Source organism: Electrophorus electricus, chromosome 13 (genome assembly GCF_041902795.1).
Source record: "Electrophorus electricus isolate QZ-2024a chromosome 13, ASM4190279v1, whole genome shotgun sequence".
NCBI classification, from domain to species: Eukaryota; Metazoa; Chordata; class Actinopteri; order Gymnotiformes; family Gymnotidae; genus Electrophorus; species Electrophorus electricus.
The window spans coordinates 23352771-23370005 of NC_137509.1; the positions used below are offsets into that span (position 1 = coordinate 23352771).

The following is a 17235-nucleotide window of genomic DNA, read 5'->3' on the forward strand; positions in this document are numbered from 1 at the left end:
TTATGTTCAAGCTATCATGTTCAAATTTGAAGTGCAGTGAATAATTAAATCAAACTATCTGCTAGCACCTGGGAATAGCAGATGCTGTAAGTTTTTGTTGCATCACTTTAATTTAATCTGCAACTGACATGCTTGTATGTGAAGTGTACAGATTAAATAGAAATCTTTTAGTACCAGGGAATAGCAGGTGCTGTAAGATTTTATTGCATACCTTTAATTTATGTTCAAGCTATCATGTTCATTATTGAAGTGCAGTGAATAATTAACTCAAAATATCTGCTAGCACCTGGGAATAGCAGATGCTGTAAGTTTTTATTGCATCACTTTAATTTACTCTCCAACTGACATGCTTGAATGTGAAGTGCAGTGATTAATAAAAAAACTGTCTGTTAGTGCCTCCGTATACCAGATGTTGTAAGCTTTTATTGCATCATTTAATTAACTTTCAAGATAACATTCTAGAATGTCAAGTGCAGGGATTAATAAAAAAAATTGTCAGATTGGTCTTTGATCATATTTGCTATGATTAGGCAATTAGAGTAAGTGTTTAAGGCTTACGGCCACACCATCTTGAGAACCCCCAATCTAATCTGACCTTGGAAGCTGAACAACTTTGGGCCTGGATAGTACTGAGGTGGGACCCTACCTAGGAATACCAGGTGCTGTAAGCTTTTCTTGCATCACTTTAATTTACTTTCAAGCTGACATGCTCAAATGTGAAGTGCAGTGATTAATAAAAAAACTATCTGTTAGCACATGGGAATAGCAGATGCTGTAAGTTTTTGTTGCATCACTTTAATTTAATCTGCAACTGACATGCTTGTATGTGAAGTGTACAGATTAAATAGAAATCTTTTAGTACCAGGGAATAGCAGGTGCTGTAAGATTTTATTGCATCCCTTTAATTTATGTTCAAGCTATCATGTTCAAATTTGAAGTGCAGTGAATAATTAAATCAAACTATCTGCTAGCACCTGGGAATAGCAGATGCTGTAAGTTTTTATTGCATCACTTTAATTTACTCTCCAACTGACATGCTTGAATGTGAAGTGCAGTGATTAATAAAAATACTGTCTGTTAGTGCCTCCGTATACCAGATGTTGTAAGCTTTTATTGCATCATTTAATTTACTTTCAAGATAACATTCTAGAATGTCAAGTGCAGGGATTAATAAAAAAAATTGTCAGATTGGTCTTTGATCATATTTGCTATGATTAGGCAATTTGACTAAGTGTTTAAGGCTTACGGCCACACCATCTTGAGAACGCCCAATCTCATCTGACCTTGGAAGCTAAGCAAGTTTGGGCCTGGATAGTACTGAGGTGGGACCCTACCTAGGAATACCAGGTGCTGTAAGCTTTTCTTGCATCACTTTAATTTACTTTCAAGCTGACATGCTCAAATGTGAAGTGCAGTGATTAATAAAAAAAACCTATCTGTTAGCACATGGGAATAGCAGATGCTGTAAGTTTTTTTTGCATCACTTTCATTTACTCTCCAACTCACATGCCTGAATGTGAAGTGCAGTGATTCATCAAAAAACTATCTGTTAGCAGCTTGGACTACGAGATGCTGTAAGCTTCTCTTGCATCACTTTAATTTACTTTTAAGATGACATGCTAGGATGTGAAGTGCAGTGATTAATTAAAAAAAACTATCTGTTAGCACCTGGGAATAGCAGATGCTGTAAGTTTTTGTTGCATCACTTTAATTTAATCTGCAACTGACATGCTTGTATGTGAAGTGTACAGATTAAATAGAAATCTTTTAGTACCAGGGAATAGCAGGTGCTGTAAGATTTTATTGCATACCTTTAATTTATGTTCAAGCTATCATGTTCATTATTGAAGTGCAGTGAATAATTAACTCAAACTATCTGCTAGCACCTGGGAATAGCAGATGTGCTGTAAGTTTTTATTGCATCACTTTAATTTACTCTCCAACTGACATGCTTGAATGTGAAGTGCAGTGATTAATAAAAAAACTGTCTGTTAGTGCCTCCGTATACCAGATGTTGTAAGCTTTTATTGCATCATTTAATTAACTTTCAAGATAACATTCTAGAATGTCAAGTGCAGGGATTAATAAAAAAAATTGTCAGATTGGTCTTTGATCATATTTGCTATGATTAGGCAATTAGAGTAAGTGTTTAAGGCTTACGGCCACACCAGCTTGAGTACGACCAATCTCATCTGACCTTGGAAGCGAAACAAGTTTGGGCCTGGATAGTACTGAGGTGGGACCCTATCTAGGAATACCAGGTGCTGTAAGCTTTTCTTGCATCACTTTAATTTACTTTCAAGCTGACATGCTCAAATGTGAAGTGCAGTGATTAATAAAAAAAACTATCTGTTAGCACCTGGGAATAGCAGATGCTGTAAGTTTTTTTGCATCACTTTCATTTACTCTCCAACTCACATGCCTGAATGTGAAGTGCAGTGATTCATCAAAAAACTATCTGTTAGCAGCTTGGACTACGAGATGCTGTAAGCTTCTCTTGCATCACTTTAATTTACTTTTAAGATGACATGCTAGGATGTGAAGTGCAGTGATTAATTAAAAAAAACTATCTGTTAGCACCTGGGAATAGCAGATGCTGTAAGTTTTTGTTGCATCACTTTAATTTAATCTGCAACTGACATGCTTGTATGTGAAGTGTACAGATTAAATAGAAATCTTTTAGTACCAGGGAATAGCAGGTGCTGTAAGATTTTATTGCATCCCTTTAATTTATTTTCAAGCTATCATGTTCAAATTTGAAGTGCAGTGAATAATTAAATCAAACTATCTGCTAGCACCTGGGAATAGCAGATGTGCTGTAAGTTTTTATTGCATCACTTTAATTTACTCTCCAACTGACATGCTTGAATGTGAAGTGCAGTGATTAATAAAAAAACTGTCTGTTAGTGCCTCCGTATACCAGATGTTGTAAGCTTTTATTGCATCATTTAATTAACTTTCAAGATAACATTCTAGAATGTCAAGTGCAGGGATTAATAAAAAAAATTGTCAGATTGGTCTTTGATCATATTTGCTATGATTAGGCAATTAGAGTAAGTGTTTAAGGCTTACGGCCACACCAGCTTGAGAACCCCCAATCTCATCTGACCTTGGAAGCTGAACAACTTTGGGCCTGGATAGTACTGAGGTGGGACCCTACCTAGGAATACCAGGTGCTGTAAGCTTTTCTTGCATCACTTTAATTTACTTTCAAGTTGACATGCTCAAATGTGAAGTGCAGTGATTAATAAAAAAACTATCTGTTAGCACATGGGAATAGCAGATGCTGTAAGTTTTTTTTGCATCACTTTCATTTACTCTCCAACTCACATGCCTGAATGTGAAGTGCAGTGATTCATCAAAAAACTATCTGTTAGCACCTTGGACTACGAGATGCTGTAAGCTTCTCTTGCATCACTTTAATTTACTTTCAAGATGACATGCTAGGATGTGAAGTGCAGTGATTAATTAAAAAAAAACTATCTGTTAGCACCTGGGATTAGCAAATGCTGTAAATTTTTGTTGCATCACTTTAATTTAATCTGCAACTGACATGCTTGTATGTGAAGTGTACAGATTAAATAGAAATCTTTTAGTACCAGGGAATAGCAGGTGCTGTAAGATTTTATTGCATCCCTTTAATTTATGTTCAAGCTATCATGTTCAAATTTGAAGTGCAGTGAATAATTAAATCAAACTATCTGCTAGCACCTGGGAATAGTAGATGCTGTAAGTTTTTATTGCATCACTTTAATTTACTCTCCAACTGACATGCTTGAATGTGAAGTGCAGTGATTAATAAAAATACTGTCTGTTAGTGCCTCCGTATACCAGATGTTGTAAGCTTTTATTGCATCATTTAATTTACTTTCAAGATAACATTCTAGAATGTCAAGTGCAGGGATTAATAAAAAAAATTGTCAGATTGGTCTTTGATCATATTTGCTATGATTAGGCAATTAGAGTAAGTGTTTAAGGCTTACGGCCACACCAGCTTGAGAACGACCAGTCTCATCTGACTTTGGAAGCGAAACAAGTTTGGGCCTGGATAGTACTGAGGTGGGACCCTATCTAGGAATACCAGGTGCTGTAAGCTTTTCTTGCATCACTTTAATTTACTTTCAAGCTGACATGCTCAAATGTGAAGTGCAGTGATTAATAAAAAAAACTATCTGTTAGCACCTGGGAGTAGCAGATGCTGTAAGTTTTTTTTGCATCACTTTAATTTAATCTGCAACTGACATGCTTGTATGTGAAGTGTACAGATTAAATATAAATCTTTTAGTACCAGGGAATAGCAGGTGCTGTAAGATTTTATTGCATCCCTTTAATTTATTTTCAAGCTATCATGTTCATTATTGAAGTGCAGTGAATAATTAAATCAAAATATCTGCTAGCACCTGGGAATAGCAGATGCTGTAAGTTTTTATTGCATCACTTTAATTTACTCTCCAACTGACATGCTTGAATGTGAAGTGCAGTGATTAATAAAAAAACTATCTGTTAGCACATGGGAATAGCAGATGCTGTAAGTTTTTTTTGCATCACTTTCATTTACTCTCCAACTCACATGCCTGAATGTGAAGTGCAGTGATTCATCAAAAAACTATCTGTTAGCAGCTTGGACTACGAGATGCTGTAAGCTTCTCTTGCATCACTTTAATTTACTTTTAAGATGACATGCTAGGATGTGAAGTGCAGTGATTAATTAAAAAAAACTATCTGTTAGCACCTGGGAATAGCAGATGCTGTAAGTTTTTGTTGCATCACTTTAATTTAATCTGCAACTGACATGCTTGTATGTGAAGTGTACAGATTAAATAGAACTCTTTTAGTACCAGGGAATAGCAGGTGCTGTAAGATTTTATTGCATCCCTTTAATTTATTTTCAAGCTATCATGTTCAAATTTGAAGTGCAGTGAATAATTAAATCAAACTATCTGCTAGCACCTGGGAATAGCAGATGCTGTAAGTTTTTATTGCATCACTTTAATTTACTCTCCAACTGACATGCTTGAATGTGAAGTGCAGTGATTAATAAAAAAACTGTCTGTTAGTGCCTCCGTATAACAGATGTTGTAAGCTTTTATTGCATCATTTATTTTACTTTCAAGATAACATTCTAGAATGTCAAGTGCAGGGATTAATAAAAAAAATTGTCAGATTGGTCTTTGATCATATTTGCTATGATTAGGCAATTAAAGTAAGTGTTTAAGGCTTACGGCCACACCAGCTTGAGAACGACCAGTCTCATCTGACCTTGGAAGCGAAACAAGTTTGGGCCTGGATAGTACTGAGGTGGGACCCTATCTAGGAATACCAGGTGCTGTAAGCTTTTCTTGCATCACTTTAATTTACTTTCAAGCTGACATGCTCAAATGTGAAGTGCAGTGATTAATAAAAAAAACTATCTGTTAGCACCTGGGAGTAGCAGATGCTGTAAGTTTTTTTTTCATCACTTTAATTTAATCTGCAACTGACATGCTTGTATTGTGAAGTGTACAGATTAAATATAAATCTTTTAGTACCAGGGAATAGCAGGTGCTGTAAGATTTTATTGCATCCCTTTAATTTATTTTCAAGCTATCATGTTCATTATTGAAGTGCAGTGAATAATTAAATCAAAATATCTGCTAGCACCTGGGAATAGCAGATGCTGTAAGTTTTTATTGCATCACTTTAATTTACTCTCCAACTGACATGCTTGAATGTGAAGTGCAGTGATTAATAAAAAAACTGTCTGTTAGTGCCTCCGTATACCAGATGTTGTAAGCTTTTATTGCATCATTTAATTAACTTTCAAGATAACATTCTAGAATGTCAAGTGCAGGGATTAATAAAAAAAATTGTCAGATTGGTCTTTGATCATATTTGCTATGATTAGGCAATTAGAGTAAGTGTTTAAGGCTTACGGCCACACCAGCTTGAGAACCCCCAATCTCATCTGACCTTGGAAGCTGAACAACTTTGGGCCTGGATAGTACTGAGGTGGGACCCTACCTAGGAATACCAGGTGCTGTAAGCTTTTCTTGCATCACTTTAATTTACTTTCAAGTTGACATGCTCAAATGTGAAGTGCAGTGATTAATAAAAAAACTATCTGTTAGCACATGGGAATAGCAGATGCTGTAAGTTTTTTTTGCATCACTTTCATTTACTCTCCAACTCACATGCCTGAATGTGAAGTGCAGTGATTCATCAAAAAACTATCTGTTAGCACCTTGGACTACGAGATGCTGTAAGCTTCTCTTGCATCACTTTAATTTACTTTCAAGATGACATGCTAGGATGTGAAGTGCAGTGATTAATTAAAAAAAAACTATCTGTTAGCACCTGGGATTAGCAAATGCTGTAAATTTTTGTTGCATCACTTTAATTTAATCTGCAACTGACATGCTTGTATGTGAAGTGTACAGATTAAATAGAAATCTTTTAGTACCAGGGAATAGCAGGTGCTGTAAGATTTTATTGCATCCCTTTAATTTATGTTCAAGCTATCATGTTCAAATTTGAAGTGCAGTGAATAATTAAATCAAACTATCTGCTAGCACCTGGGAATAGTAGATGCTGTAAGTTTTTATTGCATCACTTTAATTTACTCTCCAACTGACATGCTTGAATGTGAAGTGCAGTGATTAATAAAAATACTGTCTGTTAGTGCCTCCGTATACCAGATGTTGTAAGCGTTTATTGCATCATTTAATTTACTTTCAAGATAACATTCTAGAATGTCAAGTGCAGGGATTAATAAAAAAAATTGTCAGATTGGTCTTTGATCATATTTGCTATGATTAGGCAATTAGAGTAAGTGTTTAAGGCTTACGGCCACACCAGCTTGAGAACGACCAGTCTCATCTGACCTTGGAAGCGAAACAAGTTTGGGCCTGGATAGTACTGAGGTGGGACCCTATCTAGGAATACCAGGTGCTGTAAGCTTTTCTTGCATCACTTTAATTTACTTTCAAGCTGACATGCTCAAATGTGAAGTGCAGTGATTAATAAAAAAAACTATCTGTTAGCACCTGGGAGTAGCAGATGCTGTAAGTTTTTTTTTCATCACTTTAATTTAATCTGCAACTGACATGCTTGTATGTGAAGTGTACAGATTAAATATAAATCTTTTAGTACCAGGGAATAGCAGGTGCTGTAAGATTTTATTGCATCCCTTTAATTTATTTTCAAGCTATCATGTTCATTATTGAAGTGCAGTGAATAATTAAATCAAAATATCTGCTAGCACCTGGGAATAGCAGATGCTGTAAGTTTTTATTGCATCACTTTAATTTACTCTCCAACTGACATGCTTGAATGTGAAGTGCAGTGATTAATAAAAAAACTGTCTGTTAGTGCCTCCGTATACCAGATGTTGTAAGCTTTTATTGCATCATTTAATTAACTTTCAAGATAACATTCTAGAATGTCAAGTGCAGGGATTAATAAAAAAAATTGTCAGATTGGTCTTTGATCATATTTGCTATGATTAGGCAATTAGAGTAAGTGTTTAAGGCTTACAGCCACACCAGCTTGAGAACCCCCAATCTCATCTGACCTTGGAAGCTGAACAACTTTGGGCCTGGATAGTACTGAGGTGGGACCCTACCTAGGAATACCAGGTGCTGTAAGCTTTTCTTGCATCACTTTAATTTACTTTCAAGCTGACATGCTCAAATGTGAAGTGCAGTGATTAATAAAAAAACTATCTGTTAGCACATGGGAATAGCAGATGCTGTAAGTTTTTTTTGCATCACTTTCATTTACTCTCCAACTCACATGCCTGAATGTGAAGTGCAGTGATTCATCAAAAAACTATCTGTTAGCAGCTTGGACTACGAGATGCTGTAAGCTTCTCTTGCATCACTTTAATTTACTTTTAAGATGACATGCTAGGATGTGAAGTGCAGTGATTAATTAAAAAAAACTATCTGTTAGCACCTGGGAATAGCAGATGCTGTAAATTTTTGTTGCATCACTTTAATTTAATCTGCAACTGACATGCTTGTATGTGAAGTGTACAGATTAAATAGAAATCTTTTAGTACCAGGGAATAGCAGGTGCTGTAAGATTTTATTGCATCCCTTTAATTTATTTTCAAGCTATCATGTTCAAATTTGAAGTGCAGTGAATAATTAAATCAAACTATCTGCTAGCACCTGGGAATAGCAGATGCTGTAAATTTTTGTTGCATCACTTTAATTTAATCTGCAACTGACATGCTTGTATGTGAAGTGTACAGATTAAATAGAAATCTTTTAGTACCAGGGAATAGTGATTAATTAAAAAAAAACTATCTGTTAGCACCTGGGAATAGCAAATGCTGTAAGTTTTTGTTGCATCACTTTAATTTAATCTGCAACTGACATGCTTGTATGTGAAGTGTACAGATTACATAGAAATCTTTTAGTACCAGGGAATAGCAGGTGCTGTAAGATTTTATTGCATCCCTTTAATTTATGTTCAAGCTATCATGTTCAAATTTGAAGTGCAGTGAATAATTAAATCAAACTATCTGCTAGCACCTGGGAATAGTAGATGCTGTAAGTTTTTATTGCATCACTTTAATTTACTCTCCAACTGACATGCTTGAATGTGAAGTGCAGTGATTAATAAAAATACTGTCTGTTAGTGCCTCCGTATACCAGATGTTGTAAGCTTTTATTGCATCATTTAATTTACTTTCAAGATAACATTCTAGAATGTCAAGTGCAGGGATTAATAAAAAAAATTGTCAGATTGGTCTTTGATCATATTTGCTATGATTAGGCAATTTGACTAAGTGTTTAAGGCTTACGGCCACACCATCTTGAGAACGCCCAATCTCATCTGACCTTGAAAGCTAAGCAAGTTTGGGCCTGGATAGTACTGAGGTGGGACCCTATCTAGGAATACCAGGTGCTGTAAGCTTTTCTTGCATCACTTTAATTTACTTTCAAGCTGACATGCTCAAATGTGAAGTGCAGTGATTAATAAAAAAAACCTATCTGTTAGCACATGGGAATAGCAGATGCTGTAAGTTTTTTTTGCATCACTTTCATTTACTCTCCAACTCACATGCCTGAATGTGAAGTGCAGTGATTCATCAAAAAACTATCTGTTAGCAGCTTGGACTACGAGATGCTGTAAGCTTCTCTTGCATCACTTTAATTTACTTTTAAGATGACATGCTAGGATGTGAAGTGCAGTGATTAATTAAAAAAAACTATCTGTTAGCACCTGGGAATAGCAGATGCTGTAAGTTTTTGTTGCATCACTTTAATTTAATCTGCAACTGACATGCTTGTATGTGAAGTGTACAGATTAAATAGAAATCTTTTAGTACCAGGGAATAGCAGGTGCTGTAAGATTTTATTGCATCCCTTTAATTTATGTTCAAGCTATCATGTTCAAATTTGAAGTGCAGTGAATAATTAAATCAAACTATCTGCTAACACCTGGGAATAGTAGATGCTGTAAGTTTTTATTGCATCACTTTAATTTACTCTCCAACTGACATGCTTGAATGTGAAGTGCAGTGATTAATAAAAATACTGTCTGTTAGTGCCTCCGTATACCAGATGTTGTAAGCTTTTATTGCATCATTTAATTAACTTTCAAGATAACATTCTAGAATGTCAAGTGCAGGGATTAATAAAAAAAATTGTCAGATTGGTCTTTGATCATATTTGCTATGATTAGGCAATTAGAGTAAGTGTTTAAGGCTTACGGCCACACCAGCTTGAGAACGACCAGTCTCAACTGACCTTGGAAGCGAAACAAGTTTGGGCCTGGATAGTACTGAGGTGGGACCCTATCTAGCAATACCAGGTGCTGTAAGCTTTTCTTGCATCACTTTAATTTACTTTCAAGCTGACATGCTCAAATGTGAAGTGCAGTTATTAATAAAAAAAACTATCTGTTAGCACCTGGGAGTAGCAGATGCTGTAAGTTTTTTTTGCATCACTTTAATTTAATCTGCAACTGACATGCTTGTATGTGAAGTGTACAGATTAAATATAAATCTTTTAGTACCAGGGAATAGCAGGTGCTGTAAGATTTTATTGCATCCCTTTAATTTATTTTCAAGCTATCATGTTCATTATTGAAGTGCAGTGAATAATTAAATCAAAATATCTGCTAGCACCTGGGAATAGCAGATGCTGTAAGTTTTTATTGCATCACTTTAATTTACTCTCCAACTGACATGCTTGAATGTGAAGTGCAGTGATTAATAAAAAAACTGTCTGTTAGTGCCTCCGTATACCAGATGTTGTAAGCTTTTATTGCATCATTTAATTAACTTTCAAGATAACATTCTAGAATGTCAAGTGCAGGGATTAATAAAAAAAATTGTCAGATTGGTCTTTGATCATATTTGCTATGATTAGGCAATTTGACTAAGTGTTTAAGGCTTACGGCCACACCATCTTGAGAATGCCCAATGTCATCTGACCTTGGAAGCTAAGCAAGTTTGGGCCTGGATAGTACTGAGGTGGGACCCTACCTAGGAATACCAGGTGCTGTAAGCTTTTCTTGCATCACTTTAATTTACTTTCAAGCTGACATGCTCAAATGTGAAGTGCAGTGATTAATAAAAAAAACCTATCTGTTAGCACATGGGAATAGCAGATGCTGTAAGTTTTTTTTGCATCACTTTCATTTACTCTCCAACTCACATGCCTGAATGTGAAGTGCAGTGATTAATCAAAAACTATCTGTTAGCAGCTTGGACTACGAGATGCTGTAAGCTTCTCTTGCATCACTTTAATTTACTTTTAAGATGACATGCTAGGATGTGAAGTGCAGTGATTAATTAAAAAAAACTATCTGTTAGCACCTGGGAATAGCAGATGCTGTAAGTTTTTGTTGCATCACTTTAATTTACTCTCCAACTGACATGCTTGAATGTGAAGTGCAGTGATTAATAAAAAAACTGTCTGTTAGTGCCTCCGTATACCAGATGTTGTAAGCTTTTATTGCATCATTTAATTTACTTTCAAGATAACATTCTAGAATGTCAAGTGCAGGGATTAATAAAAAAATTTGTCAGATTGGTCTTTGATCATATTTGCTATGATTAGGCAATTAGAGTAAGTGTTTAAGGCTTACGGCCACACCAGCTTGAGAACGACCAGTCTCATCTGACCTTGGAAGCGAAACAAGTTTGGGCCTGGATAGTACTGAGGTGGGACCCTATCTAGGAATACCAGGTGCTGTAAGCTTTTCTTGCATCACTTTAATTTACTTTCAAGCTGACATGCTCAAATGTGAAGTGCAGTGATTAATAAAAAAAACTATCTGTTAGCACCTGGGAGTAGCAGATGCTGTATGTTTTTTTTGCATCACTTTAATTTAATCTGCAACTGACATGCTTGTATGTGAAGTGTACAGATTAAATATAAATCTTTTAGTACCAGGGAATAGCAGGTGCTGTAAGATTTTATTGCATCCCTTTAATTTATTTTCAAGCTATCATGTTCATTATTGAAGTGCAGTGAATAATTAAATCAAAATATCTGCTAGCACCTGGGAATAGCAGATGCTGTAAGTTTTTATTGCATCACTTTAATTTACTCTCCAACTGACATGCTTGAATGTGAAGTGCAGTGATTAATAAAAAAACTGTCTGTTAGTGCCTCCGTATACCAGATGTTGTAAGCTTTTATTGCATCATTTAATTAACTTTCAAGATAACATTCTAGAATGTCAAGTGCAGGGATTAATAAAAAAAATTGTCAGATTGGTCTTTGATCATATTTGCTATGATTAGGCAATTAGAGTAAGTGTTTAAGGCTTACGGCCACACCAGCTTGAGAACCCCCAATCTCATCTGACCTTGGAAGCTGAATAACTTTGGGCCTGGATAGTACTGAGGTGGGACCCTACCTAGGAATACCAGGTGCTGTAAGCTTTTCTTGCATCACTTTAATTTACTTTCAAGCTGACATGCTCAAATGTGAAGTGCAGTGATTAATAAAAAAACTATCTGTTAGCACATGGGAATAGCAGATGCTGTAAGTTTTTTTTGCATCACTTTCATTTACTCTCCAACTCACATGCCTGAATGTGAAGTGCAGTGATTCATCAAAAAACTATCTGTTAGCAGCTTGGACTACGAGATGCTGTAAGCTTCTCTTGCATCACTTTAATGTACTTTTAAGATGACATGCTAGGATGTGAAGTGCAGTGATTAATTAAAAAAAGACTATCTGTTAGCACCTGGGAATAGCAGATGCTGTAAGTTTTTGTTGCATCACTTTAATTTAATCTGCAACTGACATGCTTGTATGTGAAGTGTACAGATTAAATAGAAATCTTTTAGTACCAGGGAATAGCAGGTGCTGTAAGATTTTATTGCATCCCTTTAATTTATGTTCAAGCTATCATGTTCAAATTTGAAGTGCAGTGAATAATTAAATCAAACTATCTGCTAGCACCTGGGAATAGTAGATGCTGTAAGTTTTTATTGCATCACTTTAATTTACTCTCCAACTGACATGCTTGAATGTGAAGTGCAGTGATTAATAAAAATACTGTCTGTTAGTGCCTCCGTATACCAGATGTTGTAAGCTTTTATTGCATCATTTAATTAACTTTCAAGATAACATTCTAGAATGTCAAGTGCAGGGATTAATAAAAAAAATTGTCAGATTGGTCTTTGATCATATTTGCTATGATTAGGCAATTAGAGTAAGTGTTTAAGGCTTACGGCCACACCAGCTTGAGAACGACCAGTCTCATCTGACCTTGGAAGCGAAACAAGTTTGGGCCTGGATAGTACTGAGGTGGGACCCTATCTAGCAATACCAGGTGCTGTAAGCTTTTCTTGCATCACTTTAATTTACTTTCAAGCTGACATGCTCAAATGTGAAGTGCAGTTATTAATAAAAAAAACTATCTGTTAGCACCTGGGAATAGCAGATGCTGTAAGTTTTTTTTGCATCACTTTCATTTACTCTCCAACTCACATGCCTGAATGTGAAGTGCAGTGATTAATCAAAAACTATCTGTTAGCAGCTTGGACTACGAGATGCTGTAAGCTTCTCTTGCATCACTTTAATTTACTTTTAAGATGACATGCTAGGATGTGAAGTGCAGTGATTAATTAAAAAAAACTATCTGTTAGCACCTGGGAATAGCAGATGCTGTAAGTTTTTGTTGCATCACTTTAATTTAATCTGCAACTGACATGCTTGTATGTGAAGTGTACAGATTAAATAGAAATCTTTTAGTACCAGGGAATAGCAGGTGCTGTAAGATTTTATTGCATCCCTTTAATTTATGTTCAAGCTATCATGTTCAAATTTGAAGTGCAGTGAATAATTAAATCAAACTATCTGCTAGCACCTGGGAATAGCAGATGCTGTAAGTTTTTGTTGCATCACTTTAATTTAATCTGCAACTGACATGCTTGTATGTGAAGTGTACAGATTAAATAGAAATCTTTTAGTACCAGGGAATAGCAGGTGCTGTAAGATTTTATTGCATACCTTTAATTTATGTTCAAGCTATCATGTTCAAATTTGAAGTGCAGTGAATAATTAAATCAAACTATCTGCTAGCACCTGGGAATAGCAGATGTGCTGTAAGTTTTTATTGCATCACTTTAATTTACTCTCCAACTGACATGCTTGAATGTGAAGTGCAGTGATTAATAAAAAAACTGTCTGTTAGTGCCTCCGTATACCAGATGTTGTAAGCTTTTATTGCATCATTTAATTAACTTTCAAGATAACATTCTAGAATGTCAAGTGCAGGGATTAATAAAAAAAATTGTCAGATTGGTCTTTGATCATATTTGCTATGATTAGGCAATTTGACTAAGTGTTTAAGGCTTACGGCCACACCATCTTGAGAACGCCCAATGTCATCTGACCTTGGAAGCTAAGCAAGTTTGGGCCTGGATAGTACTGAGGTGGGACCCTACCTAGGAATACCAGGTGCTGTAAGCTCTTCTTGCATCACTTTAATTTACTTTCAAGCTGACATGCTCAAATGTGAAGTGCAGTGATTAATAAAAAAAACCTATCTGTTAGCACATGGGAATAGCAGATGCTGTAAGTTTTTTTTGCATCACTTTCATTTACTCTCCAACTCACATGCCTGAATGTGAAGTGCAGTGATTAATCAAAAACTATCTGTTAGCAGCTTGGACTACGAGATGCTGTAAGCTTCTCTTGCATCACTTTAATTTACTTTTAAGATGACATGCTAGGATGTGAAGTGCAGTGATTAATTAAAAAAAACTATCTGTTAGCACCTGGGAATAGCAGATGCTGTAAGTTTTTGTTGCATCACTTTAATTTAATCTGCAACTGACATGCTTGTATGTGAAGTGTACAGATTAAATAGAAATCTTTTAGTACCAGGGAATAGCAGGTGCTGTAAGATTTTATTGCATCCCTTTAATTTATGTTCAAGCTATCATGTTCAAATTTGAAGTGCAGTGAATAATTAAATCAAACTATCTGCTAGCACCTGGGAATAGCAGATGCTGTAAGTTTTTGTTGCATCACTTTAATTTAATCTGCAACTGACATGCTTGTATGTGAAGTGTACAGATTAAATAGAAATCTTTTAGTACCAGGGAATAGCAGGTGCTGTAAGATTTTATTGCATACCTTTAATTTATGTTCAAGCTATCATGTTCAAATTTGAAGTGCAGTGAATAATTAAATCAAACTATCTGCTAGCACCTGGGAATAGTAGATGCTGTAAGTTTTTATTGCATCACTTTAATTTACTCTCCAACTGACATGCTTGAATGTGAAGTGCAGTGATTAATAAAAATACTGTCTGTTAGTGCCTCCGTATACCAGATGTTGTATGCTTTTATTGCATCATTTAATTTACTTTCAAGATAACATTCTAGAATGTCAAGTGCAGGGATTAATAAAAAAAATTGTCAGATTGGTCTTTGATCATATTTGCTATGATTAGGCAATTTGACTAAGTGTTTAAGGCTTACGGCCACACCATCTTGAGAACGCCCAATGTCATCTGACCTTGGAAGCTAAGCAAGTTTGGGCCTGGATAGTACTGAGGTGGGACCCTACCTAGGAATACCAGGTGCTGTAAGCTCTTCTTGCATCACTTTAATTTACTTTCAAGCTGACATGCTCAAATGTGAAGTGCAGTGATTAATAAAAAAAACCTATCTGTTAGCAGCTTGGACTACGAGATGCTGTAAGCTTCTCTTGCATCACTTTAATTTACTTTTAAGATGACATGCTAGGATGTGAAGTGCAGTGATTAATTAAAAAAAACTATCTGTTAGCACCTGGGAATAGCAGATGCTGTAAGTTTTTGTTGCATCACTTTAATTTAATCTGCAACTGACATGCTTGTATGTGAAGTGTACAGATTAAATAGAAATCTTTTAGTACCAGGGAATAGCAGGTGCTGTAAGATTTTATTGCATACCTTTAATTTATGTTCAAGCTATCATGTTCATTATTGAAGTGCAGTGAATAATTAACTCAAAATATCTGCTAGCACCTGGGAATATCAGATGCTGTAAGTTTTTATTGCATCACTTTAATTTACTCTCCAACTGACATGCTTGAATGTGAAGTGCAGTGATTAATAAAAAAACTGTCTGTTAGTGCCTCCGTATACCAGATGTTGTAAACTTTTATTGCATCATTTAATTTACATTCAAGATAACATTCTAGAATGTCAAGTGCAGGGATTAATAAAAAAAATTGTCAGATTGGTCTTTGATCATATTTGCTATGATTAGGCAATTAGAGTAAGTGTTTAAGGCTTACGGCCACACCAGCTTGAGAACCCCCAATCTCATCTGACCTTGGAAGCTGAACAACTTTGGGCCTGGATAGTACTGAGGTGGGACCCTACCTAGGAATACCAGGTGCTGTAAGCTTTTCTTGCATCACTTTAATTTACTTTCAAGCTGACATGCTCAAATGTGAAGTGCAGTGATTAATAAAAAAACTATCTGTTAGCACCTGGGAATAGCAGATGCTGTACTTTTTTTTGCATCACTTTCATTTACTCTCCAACTCACATGCCTGAATGTGAAGTGCAGTGATTCATCAAAAAACTATCTGTTAGCAGCTTGGACTACGAGATGCTGTAAGCTTCTCTTGCATCACTTTAATTTACTTTTAAGATGACATGCTAGGATGTGAAGTGCAGTGATTAATTAAAAAAAACTATCTGTTAGCACCTGGGAATAGCAGATGCTGTAAATTTTTGTTGCATCACTTTAATTTAATCTGCAACTGACATGCTTGTATGTGAAGTGTACAGATTAAATAGAAATCTTTTAGTACCAGGGAATAGCAGGTGCTGTAAGATTTTATTGCATCCCTTTAATTTATGTTCAAGCTATCATGTTCAAATTTGAAGTGCAGTGAATAATTAAATCAAACTATCTGCTAGCACCTGGGAATAGCAGATGCTGTAAGTTTTTGTTGCATCACTTTAATTTAATCTGCAACTGACATGCTTGTATGTGAAGTGTACAGATTAAATAGAAATCTTTTAGTACCAGGGAATAGCAGGTGCTGTAAGATTTTATTGCATACCTTTAATTTATGTTCAAGCTATCATGTTCATTATTGAAGTGCAGTGAATAATTAACTCAAAATATCTGCTAGCACCTGGGAATAGCAGATGCTGTAAGTTTTTATTGCATCACTTTAATTTACTCTCCAACTGACATGCTTGAATGTGAAGTGCAGTGATTAATAAAAAAACTGTCTGTTAGTGCCTCTGTATACCAGATGTTGTAAGCTTTTATTGCATCATTTAATTTACTTTCAAGATAACATTCTAGAATGTCAAGTGCAGGGATTAATAAAAAAAATTGTCAGATTGGTCTTTGATCACATTTGCTATGATTAGGCAATTAGAGTAAGTGTTTAAGGCTTACGGCCACACCAGCTTGAGAACGACCAGTCTCATCTGACCTTGGAAGCGAAACAAGTTTGGGCCTGGATAGTACTGAGGTGGGACCCTATCTAGGAATACCAGGTGCTGTAAGCTTTTCTTGCATCACTTTAATTTACTTTCAAGCTGACATGCTCAAATGTGAAGTGCAGTGATTAATAAAAATAACTATCTGTTAGCACCTGGGAGTAGCAGATGCTGTAAGTTTTTTTTGCATCACTTTAATTTAATCTGCAACTGACATGCTTGTATGTGAAGTGTACAGATTAAATATAAATCTTTTAGTACCAGGGAATAGCAGGTGCTGTAAGATTTTATTGCATCCCTTTAATTTATTTTCAAGCTATC

The 17235-nt window shown here is 35.6% G+C and overlaps 19 pseudogenes; all 19 read left to right on the forward strand.

The window, feature by feature from the left end:
- The first annotated feature begins 552 nt into the window (after positions 1 to 552).
- Positions 553 to 671, forward strand: LOC145645412 (5S ribosomal RNA; annotated as a pseudogene).
- A 569-nt stretch (positions 672 to 1240) lies between these two features.
- LOC145647156 (5S ribosomal RNA) lies at positions 1241 to 1359 on the forward strand (annotated as a pseudogene).
- Positions 1360 to 2154: 795 nt separating this feature from the next.
- LOC145650606 (5S ribosomal RNA) lies at positions 2155 to 2273 on the forward strand (annotated as a pseudogene).
- Positions 2274 to 3066: 793 nt separating this feature from the next.
- Positions 3067 to 3185, forward strand: LOC145643881 (5S ribosomal RNA; annotated as a pseudogene).
- Positions 3186 to 3977: 792 nt separating this feature from the next.
- On the forward strand, positions 3978 to 4096 carry LOC145644694 (5S ribosomal RNA; annotated as a pseudogene).
- A 1120-nt stretch (positions 4097 to 5216) lies between these two features.
- Positions 5217 to 5335, forward strand: LOC145643702 (5S ribosomal RNA; annotated as a pseudogene).
- A 571-nt stretch (positions 5336 to 5906) lies between these two features.
- LOC145643882 (5S ribosomal RNA) lies at positions 5907 to 6025 on the forward strand (annotated as a pseudogene).
- A 792-nt stretch (positions 6026 to 6817) lies between these two features.
- On the forward strand, positions 6818 to 6936 carry LOC145643703 (5S ribosomal RNA; annotated as a pseudogene).
- A 570-nt stretch (positions 6937 to 7506) lies between these two features.
- LOC145643981 (5S ribosomal RNA) lies at positions 7507 to 7625 on the forward strand (annotated as a pseudogene).
- A 1157-nt stretch (positions 7626 to 8782) lies between these two features.
- On the forward strand, positions 8783 to 8901 carry LOC145649249 (5S ribosomal RNA; annotated as a pseudogene).
- Positions 8902 to 9694: 793 nt separating this feature from the next.
- LOC145645991 (5S ribosomal RNA) lies at positions 9695 to 9813 on the forward strand (annotated as a pseudogene).
- A 570-nt stretch (positions 9814 to 10383) lies between these two features.
- Positions 10384 to 10502, forward strand: LOC145650853 (5S ribosomal RNA; annotated as a pseudogene).
- Positions 10503 to 11076: 574 nt separating this feature from the next.
- On the forward strand, positions 11077 to 11195 carry LOC145643704 (5S ribosomal RNA; annotated as a pseudogene).
- Positions 11196 to 11765: 570 nt separating this feature from the next.
- On the forward strand, positions 11766 to 11884 carry LOC145644625 (5S ribosomal RNA; annotated as a pseudogene).
- A 792-nt stretch (positions 11885 to 12676) lies between these two features.
- Positions 12677 to 12795, forward strand: LOC145645315 (5S ribosomal RNA; annotated as a pseudogene).
- A 1011-nt stretch (positions 12796 to 13806) lies between these two features.
- LOC145650291 (5S ribosomal RNA) lies at positions 13807 to 13925 on the forward strand (annotated as a pseudogene).
- Positions 13926 to 14935: 1010 nt separating this feature from the next.
- LOC145650292 (5S ribosomal RNA) lies at positions 14936 to 15054 on the forward strand (annotated as a pseudogene).
- Positions 15055 to 15737: 683 nt separating this feature from the next.
- LOC145643883 (5S ribosomal RNA) lies at positions 15738 to 15856 on the forward strand (annotated as a pseudogene).
- Positions 15857 to 16864: 1008 nt separating this feature from the next.
- Positions 16865 to 16983, forward strand: LOC145643705 (5S ribosomal RNA; annotated as a pseudogene).
- The last annotated feature ends 252 nt before the right edge of the window (positions 16984 to 17235 follow it).